General features: G+C 41.6%; 1 non-coding gene across 1 annotated transcript; it reads left to right on the top strand.

Moving 5' to 3' along the window:
- Positions 1-9548: 9548 nt before the first annotated feature.
- On the top strand, positions 9549-9620 carry TRNAC-GCA (transfer RNA cysteine (anticodon GCA)). The gene has a single exon. It is a non-coding gene; the product is annotated as a tRNA-Cys (tRNA).
- Positions 9621-12764: the final 3144 nt, after the last annotated feature.

A 12764-nucleotide genomic window follows, 5' to 3' on the forward strand; every position in this document is an offset into this window, starting at 1 on the left:
AGTCCGCTTTGTGCTTAAACATGTTGAATGACCGATTAAGATAGCAAGGCTTACTTCACAAGGGTTTTGTAGGGGAGAAAAAGGAATGCATGTGAAAATGCCTGGAAATGTTTGAACTTAATAACTGTTAGTAGAATCTGAATGACTTTAGTTTTAAGCATGTTGACCATCTCTATCTTTAAACCATCTCTATCTTTCCCCCTTCACCACAATTACACAATGATCATTTTCAGGTAGCTGCCCTTCCCTAACCTGTGTATTTCCTAGTATCTTCAGCCAGGTGACCTTAATTCTAAATGTCATTAGTCCCCAATCCTGAACCCTCCTCCCACCTTCTTCCCCATACCATGTACACCCGTGGCAGATTCATGTTGATGTATGGCAAAACCAATACAGTATTGTAAAGTAAAATAAAAAAATAATAATAATGAATGTCATTAGTCCACTTCTTTCACTCCTCTCTTACCTCCCTTACTCCAAGCTCCTGACATCTCCACATCTTGCAAATTCGTTGAGCATCGTTAAGTCTAGGCTTTTGAATCTACTTCACCCTACAGCTAGGCCCAGAAGGGCGAAGCAAATGGCTGGCTCTTTCCTCATGATAATTGTTTGATTTCCTCCAAAGTGGGAGAGTCCAACACTGGTCATTTTAAAGACATGGTTATATAAGCATGTGTATGTGTATGTCTCAGAATAAAAATCCTATCTCCCGCCCCTTGGTATTTAGTTAACAGATAGGCACTCTCATACATGCAAAGTGACATTATTGGGTGAATATACCCATTGTAATATTATAATAGCAATGTATTGGAAACCATGTAAATGTCCATTAATAGGAACTGGTTAGCCAACCTGGCACACCCCTAGAATGGAATACTGTACAGAAAGTGGAAAAGTTGTATATGTATTGGTATGGAAAGAACTTCTAGATGATATGGTTAAGTTAAAAAAGAAAGGTTCCAAAACAGTATTTAAGTATAATATCACATTTTTATGGAAAATAAATATATAAATGTTTGTTTAAATATACATAGAATACTTTTGAAAAGATATAGAAGAAATGGGTAATAATGGTAGTTTTCAGAGAAACTGAGTTTCCAGAAGGCAAGGGAGAGAAAAGAACTCAATTTTTCACTAGGTGATCCTTTATGTTGTTTGGCTATAGTATGCATTACACGATCCACTCAAACAATAAATTAAATTATAAAGTCAATTTTAAGCACATCATAATGCTTCCTTGAAACTTCACTGTTGGGAACCTAAAAATGTAGTTATTTTGTTTGCCTGTGTGAAAGGCTAAAAGTCAAATGATATTGATGCATTAGATACTGACAAATACATTGAAGTTAAAAAAGAATTGCATATGTTACCAAAATGATTCTGGTTTGAATTTCTATAATCATCAACCTCATTAAGCTTATAAACCCATTGCTCTCCAATAATATACAAGCGAACACTTAAAGCATCACTAGGAGCCCATTAAACTAGGCTTGTGGAAAAATATTCTGTTAAATCAGGAAAAGAAAAGGAAAGAAAAAGCCATTTTCAGCTAAACTTATAATAAGAAGCATATGCTTGGCCACTGGTAATCACAATCTCTTCACTCAATTAATTACCAAATTTGATGACCACATCAGAATTTTTTTTTTTACTTTAAAACCAACTTAAAAAATAAAAGCACATTTTTTAGAAGCAATGATTCTGCAGTGAAGGAAATATTAATTTTGAAAGGAAAGAGACAGAATGCTATGGAGTGCTCCATGGCTCATTGCTTTAAGTCTCCTGGTAAAAGAGCTGCATGCCGGGGAGGAAGATGGAAGTGGTTCAGTGAAAGATCACCCAGCCTCTGCCACAGGAGGCTTCATGATTCAAGCAACAGAATGGAAGAAAGTCCTGAAGTGGTGTTTACTATACAGTTCAGAAAGGAAACATTCGTCTATAAACAATAAGCTTCTTATCAATGATTTTAAGAAAAATGATTTTATATGAACAAACTTTTTTTTAAAGAATTTATCTAAAATTGGTAATTTAGATACCAAGAAGCCATTTTTTAGAATCTGAGTCCTAGGATGAATGTTCAGCCTTTTGATCAATACTCCTTCAAGCTTGTCCTTGGTCCTCTTGTGCTGCCGAGGTCTCCCTTTGATGCTCTGTCCCTGCCCTGCATTTGGGGAGAAAATTTCAAAAGAACACATGAGGGTCACAACAGAGTGAATGAGCATTGAGCTGTTTTGAAGACTAAATCTGAAGGTCCTCATTTTCATTCTCACATTGAGAGAAAGTGTGTGTTTTGGTCATTGATGCTTTTATATTCTGAAGGCTTAGTAACCCTCTATAGGCTAATTCATGGACAGAGCCTGATTCTGATCTCAGAAATATTTATGGATACAGCAGGGTTAAGACCTAAAGCAGGGATGTCTGCCCCGGACATTAGGATTTCAGTCCCCATTTAGTTAGCATCACAGCCCTAAGGACTTCATTCCACAGCAAACACACTTGCTTCATTTCAAATAGACACCATGACCTGTCCCTTTTCGACCTCTAGCAGTTCCCATGAGTACCAGAGGTAGACTGCAGCAGAGCAATCCAAGCGTTTGTTTTTAGCCAAAGGTGGTTCCTCCACTGGAACCTGACAGGGTGAAGGGAACTGGGGGTGTAGTAGTAAAGAACCTGCCTGTCAATGCAGGCAGACATAAGAGACGGGTTTGAGTCCTGGGTTGGGAAGCTCCCCTGGAGGATGGCATGGCAACCCGCTCTACTAATCTTGCCTAGAGAATCCCATGGACAGAGGAGCCTAGCGGGCTACAGTAAATGGGGTCACAGAGTAGGACATAACCAAAGAGACTTAGCATGCACACACAAGGCAGTGATGGAGCCCTACCCTACATGGGCTGGGTTCCCTGGACATCATCACACTACAGCTTCACACCCATATTTGGAGCCATTCCAGCGCCTGCTCACCACTTCACCTCCAGTCCAGGGCTGAGTTTTCACCTCCTGTGATATAAAGAAGGTGACAGACTGACTTCTGGGAAAAACACCTCATTCCATTCCCAGACTAAGGAGAAAGGCCAGAGATGTGGAAATATAGCAGAGGCTGCTGGCCCATTTACTCTGAGAAGGCATTTATTTCTCGGTACCCACTCTTCTGAAAGGGTATTGGCATCTGCCCTGTACTAATGAGCCCCCTGACAAGTGGTTTCTGCTGCAAAGTAAAAGAAATCACAGGCTTCATAACACAAGCATTGTCTGATAGGATTATTTATTGCATCTCGGTAGTATTCAGAAGAATACGAGAACTGGAGAGCTTTTATTTTTTTACTGATTCTTATGGGAGTTTAAATACCCATTTTTATTCAGAATTCAAGATGATAAAACCAACTCCAGGAAAATCTGAATAGATTTCACTTAATTATATATTCATTTATTTTCTAAATCTATAATACATTAATTTATAATTACATGTATTATATATATATATTTCATAATTAAATAGATATAAAATATATGTATATGTATGCTCGGTCTCTCAGTTGTGTCTGACTCTCTGCAGCCCCGTGGACTGTAGCCCACCAGGCTCTTCTGTCCATGGAATTTTCCAGGCAAGAATACTGGAGCGGGTTGCCATTTCCTTCTCCAGGGAATCTTCTCAACCCAGGAATTGAACCTACGTCTCTCAAGTCTTCTGCACTGGCAGGCAGGTTCTTTACCACTAGAGTCACCTGGGAAGCTCTTATATATTATGAGCTTCCCTGGTGGCTCAGATGGTGAAGAATCTGCCTGCAATGCAGAACACCCAAGTTCGACCCCTGGGTTGGGAAGATCCCCTGAAGAAGGGAATGGCTAACTACTCCAGTATTCTTGCCTGGAGAATCACATGGACAGAGGAGCCTGGCCGGCTATAGTTAATGGGTTTGCAAAGAGTCGGACATGACTGAGTAACTGATACATTCAATATATATTATAGATTTCACTTACTAATTAACACTATTGCCTGTTACTAAATTCATAACCTAAGAATCATTCCACTGACAATTTTTCAGGAAATCAAGTGGAAATATTTTCCTAATTCTGTTTCAGGTAAGCGATGTATGCAGACAGATAGCCTGAGTTTCCCTGCAGTCATTAGAAAGCATGGCAGACTATTGTAAATAGGTATGATGTATACATGATGAGCACACACAGAGCCTGCTCACTGAATGCAGATCAGACTGTTCTGGGCTTGGTGGCATTTGGGTCAAGGTCAAACACTTGTGCCCCGTGTTTGGGGACAGGTGAGGATGGGGGATGCACAATGCCTCGCTGTATGTCCACCTGAGTGGCCCGGCTTTGTTACAGGCTTGAAGCAATGCGCAGAAGCAGCTGCTCTCAATTATTCAGGAGCTGATTGTTCAGCTTTTGAATTATCCAAAACCTACATGCTGTTTTCTTTTTCCTCTTCATTAGGATTGCCCCAAGAAGGTGATGCTGTAACCCTGGGATTTTACCTTCTTATAAATGGTGGGGCAGAAAATGGACACTACTGGGGATGAAGGAGAGAAAGAGAGAACTGTTAGCTATTTTTTATGATTATTTTCACTGAAATTGATTCATCATTATAGCCAGTAAACAAATATTTCCCATATGTGCAAAACAATTTGCCAGTCTTCACTGCACTTTCTTTTTCCCTTCTCCTCCCCCTCCCCTTCTCCTCTCCCCCTTTTGCTTTTCTGTCTGTCTCTCTTCCTTCATCTTTTTCTTAACTGCTCTGCTTCCTTCAATGTCCTTTTCCTCATTTAAAAATTCTGCATGCTCATATATACTCTCTGACTTGACCCTCACAAGATGACCAGGGTCTTCTTGCTTTACTTAATAGGAAGTTGAGCATCAGAGAGGCTAGGGAATTTGCCCAAGGTGACACAGCTAATAAATAGCAGAGATGAGATCCAAATGCAGCCTTGATGTGACTCTGACACTACTGGCTTCTGTCCACCAGAGCCACCCCACGCAAAATAGCATAACCCTCAGCGTCAGCTGTTGGGCAACAGTGAGGAGGCCACGTGTGGGTTTACGTTGAGTGATAACTTTCTGCATTAAGGGTAGATTAACCTTAAGCTATTTTCATTTCACAACATTCACCATCCGTGGAGAATCTGGGAAATATTCAGAAATCTAGATGTGAGACCAAAAGGCAGATGCAGATGGTAAACGTTGTTTCCTTTGACTTGAGTGGAGAAGGGACAGTTGGGGTAGAAATCAACACAGGGAACATGTGTCCTTTGAATCTGACAAAATCTTACTGTTATATATCACCGTCTTTCCCTTTCAGTTCAGTTCAGTTCAGTCGCTCAGTCGTGTCTGACTCTTTGCTGCCCCGTGGACTGCAGCACGCCAGGCCTCCCTGTCCATCATCAACTCTCGGAGTTCACTCAAACCCATGTCCATCGAGTTGATGATGCCATCCAATCATCTCATCCTCTGTCATCCCCTTCTCCTCCTGTCCCCAATCTCTCCCAGCATCAGGGCCCTTTCCAATGAGTCAGCTCTTCGTATCAGGTGACCAAAGTATTGGAGTTTCAGCTTCAACATCAGTCCTTCCAATGAACACCCAGGACTGATCTTTAGGATGGACTGGTTGGATCTCCTTGCAGTCCAAGGGACTCTCAAGAGTCTTCTTCAACACCACAGTTCAAAAGCATCAATTCTTCGGTGCTCAGCTTTCTTCACAGTCCAACTCTCACATCCATACATGACCACTGGAAAAACCATAGCCTTGACTAGATGGACCTTTGATGACAAAGTAATGTCTCTGCTTTTCAATATGCTATCTAGGTTGGTCATAGCTTTCCTTCCAAGGAGTAAGCGTCTTTTAATTTCATGGCAGCAGTCACCATCTGCACTGATTTTGGAGCCCCCACAAAGAAAGTCTGACAGTGTTTCCACTGTTTCCCCATCTATTTCCCATGAAGTGATGGGACCAGATGCCATGATCTTCGTTTTCTGAATGTTGAGCTTTAAGCCAACTTTTTCACTCTCCTCATGAACAGTATGAAAAGTCCTTCCCTTTACCCTTGTATATTTTAAGGGCCATCTTATTCCTGACCTTTCCAAGTTTGCAGACTTTATAGCTACTTACTTTATGAAAGTGTGGACTTTAAAGCTATCAAGATGAAGATAAACAAGATGAAGCAAGAATAACAAAGATTTCTGGGAGAAATATCCACAACCTCAGATATGCAGATGATATCACCCTAATGGCAGAAAACAAAGAGGAACTAAAGAGCCTCTTGATAAAGTTGAAAGAAGATAGTTGAAAAGCCAGCTTAAAACTCATCATTCATAAAACCAAGATCATGGCATCCAGTCCTATCACTTCATGGCAAATGGGGAAACAATGGAAACAGTGGCAAATTTTATTCTCTTGGGCTCCAAAATCAATCCTAAAGGAAATCAACCCTGAATATTCATTGTAAAGACTGATGCTGAAGCTGAAGCTCCAATACTTTGGCCACCTGGTGTGAAGAGCTGACTCACTGGAAAAGATCCTGATGCTGAGAAAGATTGAGGGCAAGAGAAGAAGAGGGCAACAGAGGATGAAATGACTGGATGGCATCACCAACTCAATGGACATGAGTTTGAGCAAGCTCCAGGTGATAGTAAAGGACAGGGAAGTCTGGCATGATGCAGTTCACGAGGTCACAAAGAGTCAGACATGACTTAGCAACTGAAGAACAAAGCACTGTACTTGGCACACAGTGAAAGTGAAGTCGCTCAGTCATGTCCGACTCTTTGCAACCCCGTGGACTGTAGCCTACCAGGCTCCTCTGTCCATGGGATTTTCCAGGCAATAGTACTGGAGTGGATTGCCATTTCCTTCTCCAGGGGATCTTCCCGACCCAGGGATTGAACCCGGGTCTCCTGCCTTGTAGACAGACGCTTTACTGTCTAAGCCACCAGGGAAGTCAGTAGTTGTGGCACACGGTAGTCGCCCACTATCATAGCTGTTACTACTGCCATTATCATTCTTAGGATCATTCTGCTTTTCTCCTTATTATGAAAAAGTCAAGCCCTATTTCTTTCCTTTGCCTCTGATATGGCACATAATACTTTAACTGAAACTTCAAACTTTCTTATTAAAGACTAGTGTGATGGCTGATGGTGATCACCAAACCAACTTTCATTAAAAGTCCATTTTCTTCTAGAATCCCGATGTTTGGACACTCCAACTAACGTTGCTACTAAATATACCAGTGGATTGTTAGAGAGGTATTATTTGTTGTTGTTTAGTTGCTAAATCATGTCCGACTCTTTTGTGACCCCATGGACAAAAGGAAATGGCAACCCACTCCGGTATTCTTGCCTGGGAAATTTCATGGACCAAAAGAGATGTATTATTACAGAGCCACAAACTGCACCAATCAATATACTTTCTTCCTTTTCTCCCTTCTCCTTCCCTATTCCTTCCTCCCTCCTTTTTTTCTTCCTCCTTGTCTTCCTCTCTTCCCCCACCATAATGGCTCACAGTCACAGTATGTCACCGTTACATACCTTGAAAGATAAAACAGAAAGCATCTGTGAGCAGTAATCAGATTTGTAAATAGTAGTTTGGTTGATGCTTTGTTTCTCTGTCCTATGATTGTTTATGACTGCTGTCCCCACTGGGATTTGAAGGAGGAAAGACACTCCCCCAGATCTTCCCCACGCCTGCCTTTCCTCCACTGGGAATTTGCATTGGGAACTGTCTCCTCTTTTCACAGAACTCTCTTTTAAAAAGGCAAACAGTCCTGGGAAGGGTGACACTTAAGCCCGTATAGCTTAGGATGGAGAAGTTTGAGGCTTTCTCTTTGACCTGAGTTACCAAGTACTGAGAACACTGAACAAAAAGATGAGGAGGTGGGAGAAATAGTGAAGGACTTGGGGGAGGGAGTATTTCTAAAGATAAATGGTGATAACCTCACCACTTACCAGGTGCCCATCCTAGCTCTGAGCTTATTAACTCTGCAATACAAATGCCTTGAACAATGCCAAATGCAACTTCTGATCCTCCCAGACCAGCTGGCTTCTACAAAGAAGTTTTCCATAGGATTATCAAAAGAATAAACAAGTGGGTTTAGAGCAAGTGACTCAAGCCAGACTCTCTCATCTTCCCACAGCAAATCTACCAGCCTGTAGCCTGTGTGTGCAGGCAGTCTGTCCCCACTCTGGCCAGTCACAAAGGGGTCCTAGTTCCTATGGAAAACCAGCTCTCATTTGTGCTTGAACCCCCACTCTCACCTTCTCAAGGTCTTTACTCCTGCAGTTATTTCTATTTTTCCTTCGGCCTTTCCCCTGCCTCTATTCATCTATTCCCATCAGCATGCTCTAAGCTCATGTAAACAACGCGGACCCTTCCTGGTTCTCCTGTCTGTGGTATCTCCTTCTCAGTCTCCTTTGTCAGCTCCATCATCTCTTCTGTTTCTCCAAACAGAGACTGTTGAGGGCTTTGCCTCTACCCATTTGATTTTCCCAACTACTCTTCTCTCCCTGATCTCAGTCAGCCCCGCTGGCTTTAAATAGCATCAGTGAGGACTTTGCTGGTGGTCCAGTGGTTGCGACTCCATGCTCCCAATTCAGGAGTACTGGATTTGATCCCTGGTCTGGGAATTAGATCCCACATGCTGAAATTAAAAAGAAAAGATCCACACACCACAACTAAGACCTGGTGCAGCCAAATAAATAAAAACAAATACATGAAGAGCCTTAATGTGCTGATGATGCCTGTATTTACATTTCTAGCCTCGACCTCTCTCCTCAACTCCACACTTGTATCCTTCTTTGGACTTGATATATTAATATCTGTGTGGATGAGTAATAGGATCTTGAAAGAGGACTGATTGATTTCTACATTGAAATCTACAATCTATTGATTTCTACATTGAAATCTACAATCTATTGATTTCTACATCTCCTTAGCCCTTCCTCCATCTTAACTATCTCAGTAAATGACTCTATTTTCCTACCAGGTAATCAAGTCAAAAAGCTAAGATAACCCTGATTTTCTCCTCATCTCCCATGACAAATCCACTGGGGCATCCTGTCGACTCTCCTTCCAGAGCACATCCCCAATCTATATATTTATCTTTTTCACTACTGTTGCCACCTTTGTCCATGTCACCATAATTTTTTTCCTAAAATAACCTCGTACAGGCCTCCAGAGTCTTGTTTGTCTACACAACTCATTCTTCATTAACCTGTCAGAATTATCTTTTTAAAACATAATGTCTTGCCTTTTATTAAATCCTTCAGACGGTTTTCCCTTGCGCTTAGAATGAAACAAAAACTCTTTATTATGATGACCAGGTCTACCATAGAAAACCCATAAATAGACGTAATTGGAAAACTTCTAAGTTCAGCAGCACAGAAATAGATAATAAGAGATGGTTCTAATGCTGGCAGAGCAAAAATTCTCCTTCCGTTAAGCCAATCATTACACCTGGGTGACACCACTTCTTTCATGGAAGAATGACTGCCTCATGTTATAGCTGAGCTTCCTCACAATATGGAGGCAAGTTTACAAGTACAAGTGGGCTTCCCTGGTGGCTCAGCTGGTAAAGCGTCTGCCTGCAATGCAGGAGACCTGGGTTCAATCCCTGGGTTGGGAAGATCCCCTGGAGAAGGGAAAGGCTACCCACTCCAGTATTCTGGCCTGGAGAATTCCATGGACTACTCAGTCCATGGGGTCAGTCCTCCCTTCTCTGGAGGCCCAGGGAAAAGTCCCATAACACCTGGGTATCTGTAGGTAGCAGGAGACGTCTATAAGGCCACCCCTTTGGCCCAGCCTCGTCCCCCTTCTTTCAACCTGGCTTCTTTTCCTCCCTTGAAATCTTTGATGTTAGTACTTGGATCTGAAGTTCTGTGTCACTATAGGAGGTTTTCTGAGAGACTGTATTTCTGCCTGCAATGTGGGAGACCTGGGTGCGATCCCTGGGTCAGGAAGATCCCCTGGAGAAGGAAATGGCAACCCATTCCAGTATTCTTGCCTAGAGAATCCCATGGATGGAGGAGCTTGGTGGGCTACAGTCCCCGGGTTGCAAAGAGTTGGACACGACTGAGCGACTTCACTTTCACTTTACAAGTACAAACAAGAAGTGTATTCTTTTAATGACCTAAACTTGGAGCTCGCAAGTATCATTTCCACTATGCTCTGTGGATCAGAGCAGCCACAGCCTCCTGCCCAGATTCAAGGGGAGGTAACATACAGTCCACCTCTCAGTGAAAGAGGTGCAAGTCACATTAAAAGAAGAATATACTGCAAGGATTATACAGTTGAGTGTGGCCGTCTTTGAGAAAGACAGTCTGCTACTCATGTGGTCATGGTTGTGATTTTATATTGCATGGCCAAGTTTTAATAAAATTGTTCCTGGAATTAAGCAAATAGTTCTGTATTTTATTTGTTGTTTGTTCAATTGCTCAGTCATGTTCAACTCTGTGACCCCATGAGTTACATACAGCACACCAGGTTTCCTGTCCTTCACTGTCTCCCAGAGTTTGCTCAAACTCATGTTCATTGAATTGGTGATGCCATCCAACCATCTTATCCTCTGTCACCCCCTTCTCCTGCCCTCAGTCTTTCCCAGTATCAGAGTCTTTTGCAATAAGTCAGCTCTTCACATGGGATGGCCAAAGTATTGGAGCTTTAGTTTCAGCATCAGTCTTTCCAATGAATCTTCAGGGTTGATTTCCTTTAGAATTGACTGGTTTGATCTCCTTGCTGTCCAAGGGACTCTCAATAGTCTTTTCCAGCGCCACAGTTCAAAAGCATCAGTTCCTAGCATTCCACAAAGACTCATAGGTACCCTTCATCCCATTTGAGAACTATTGATCTTGTCCAACTGATTTATTCTGTAGCTGAAGGACCAAAAGGCTAAAGAGATGTCATTTGCCTAAAGAGACGCTATTAATTTCTCACTTTGCCTGATTCTAGAAGACATTCTAGAGACTGATTCCAAAGGATGGAAGATATCTAGGATGGAGTTGGAATGATTGGGAAAGTAGTTGAGTGCTGATGACATATGTAATGGATTTTGAGAAAGTTTGAGGCCTTGATGTGGTTTCCCCTTGATATGGATCATAAAACAATTCTGTGATGGGAAATGGAGGGAGGGCAAGTCATACAGGAGACAGCAACTAGAAAAGGATAGGCAGGGCTTCTCAAAGTGCCACCGGTAGACCAACTGCGTCACAATCAGAATCACTTAGAGCATTTGCCACAGTGTAGGTTCCTTGATCTCACACTTTCTGAATCGGAATCTCTGGTAATATGGCTCAAGTACAGTAGAGTCAGTAGGGCTCACTCTAACAGACTTTCAAAGGACAGTCCTACACTGTTGGTGGGAATGTAAATTGGTGCAGCCACTATGGAGAAAAATGTGGAAGTTCCTTAGAAAACTAAAAATAGAGTTAACATATGATCCTGCAGCCCCGCTTCTGGAGGTATACCCAGAGGAAACCATAAATCAAAAGATACATGCATCCTAATGTTCATTATAGCACTCTTCACAACAGCCAAGACATGGAAGCAACCTAAGTGTCCACTGACTGATGGAGGGCTTCTCTGCTGGCTCATCTGTAAAAAAAAAAAAATCAGCTTGTGATACAGGAAACTGCCTGCAGTGCAGGATACATGGGTTCAATCCATCCGCTGGAGAAGGAAATAGCAACCCACCCCAGTATTCTTTCCTGGGACATCCCATGAACAGAAGAGCCTGGCAGGCTACCGTCCATGGGGTCACAAGAGTCAGACATGACTTAGCAACTAATCCACCACCACCACTATATACATGGAATATTACTTAATCATAAGAAAGAATGAAATGCCATTCATGGCAACATGGATGGCCCTAGAGATTATCATACCAGGTAAAGTAAGCCAAATAGAGAAAGACAAATATCATATGACATTGATTATATGCGGAATCTAAAAAAAAAAAAAAGATACAAGTGAAATTATTTACAAAACAGAAATAAACCCACAGACATACAAAACAAACTTATGGTTACCAAAGGAAAAGTGGGAGCGGGAAGGAATAAATTAAGAGTTTGGAATTAACATATATATACTGCAAGCATGCTCAGACATGTTTGACTCTTTGTGACCTCATGCATTGTAACCCACCAGGTTCCTCTGTCCATGGAGTTTTCCAGGCAAGAATATTGGAGTGCTTTGCCATTTCCTTCTCCAGGGGACCTTCCTGACCCAGGGATCAAACTCAGTGTTTCTTACATCTCCTACATTGGCAGACAGATTCTTTACCACTGCACCACCTGGGAAGCCCATATACACTCTACTCTGTATAAAACAGATAACCAACAAGGACCTACTATATCGTACAGGAAACTATACTTGATATCATAAACTATACTTGATATCAACTTATAAGGGAGAAGAACCTGAAAAAGAATATATTTATATGTATGTATGTATAACTGAATTATTGTGCTGTTCACCTGAAACTTACACAATATTGTAAAGTGACTATACTGCAATTAAAAATTTTTTAAAAACCAAACATCAAGCCAACAAAAAATAGGTTTTCAGTGAATACTGATGCACTGTAATATTTGAGAATTACTGAGACAGATGGTAAAACTAACTGGTCTATAAAATTGAGCCTGGCTCAGAAATATGAAACCAGCAAGAGGATCGTAAATATCCATGAGTCACTCAGACCAAGCTCATCAAATGAAGTGAAAAGATACTCTAGCAATGGAGAAAAACACCATGATTTAAGTTTCTTTAAAATAGA

This window comes from Capricornis sumatraensis, chromosome 18, assembly GCF_032405125.1.
Source record: "Capricornis sumatraensis isolate serow.1 chromosome 18, serow.2, whole genome shotgun sequence".
In the NCBI taxonomy this organism is placed as follows: Eukaryota; Metazoa; Chordata; class Mammalia; order Artiodactyla; family Bovidae; genus Capricornis; species Capricornis sumatraensis.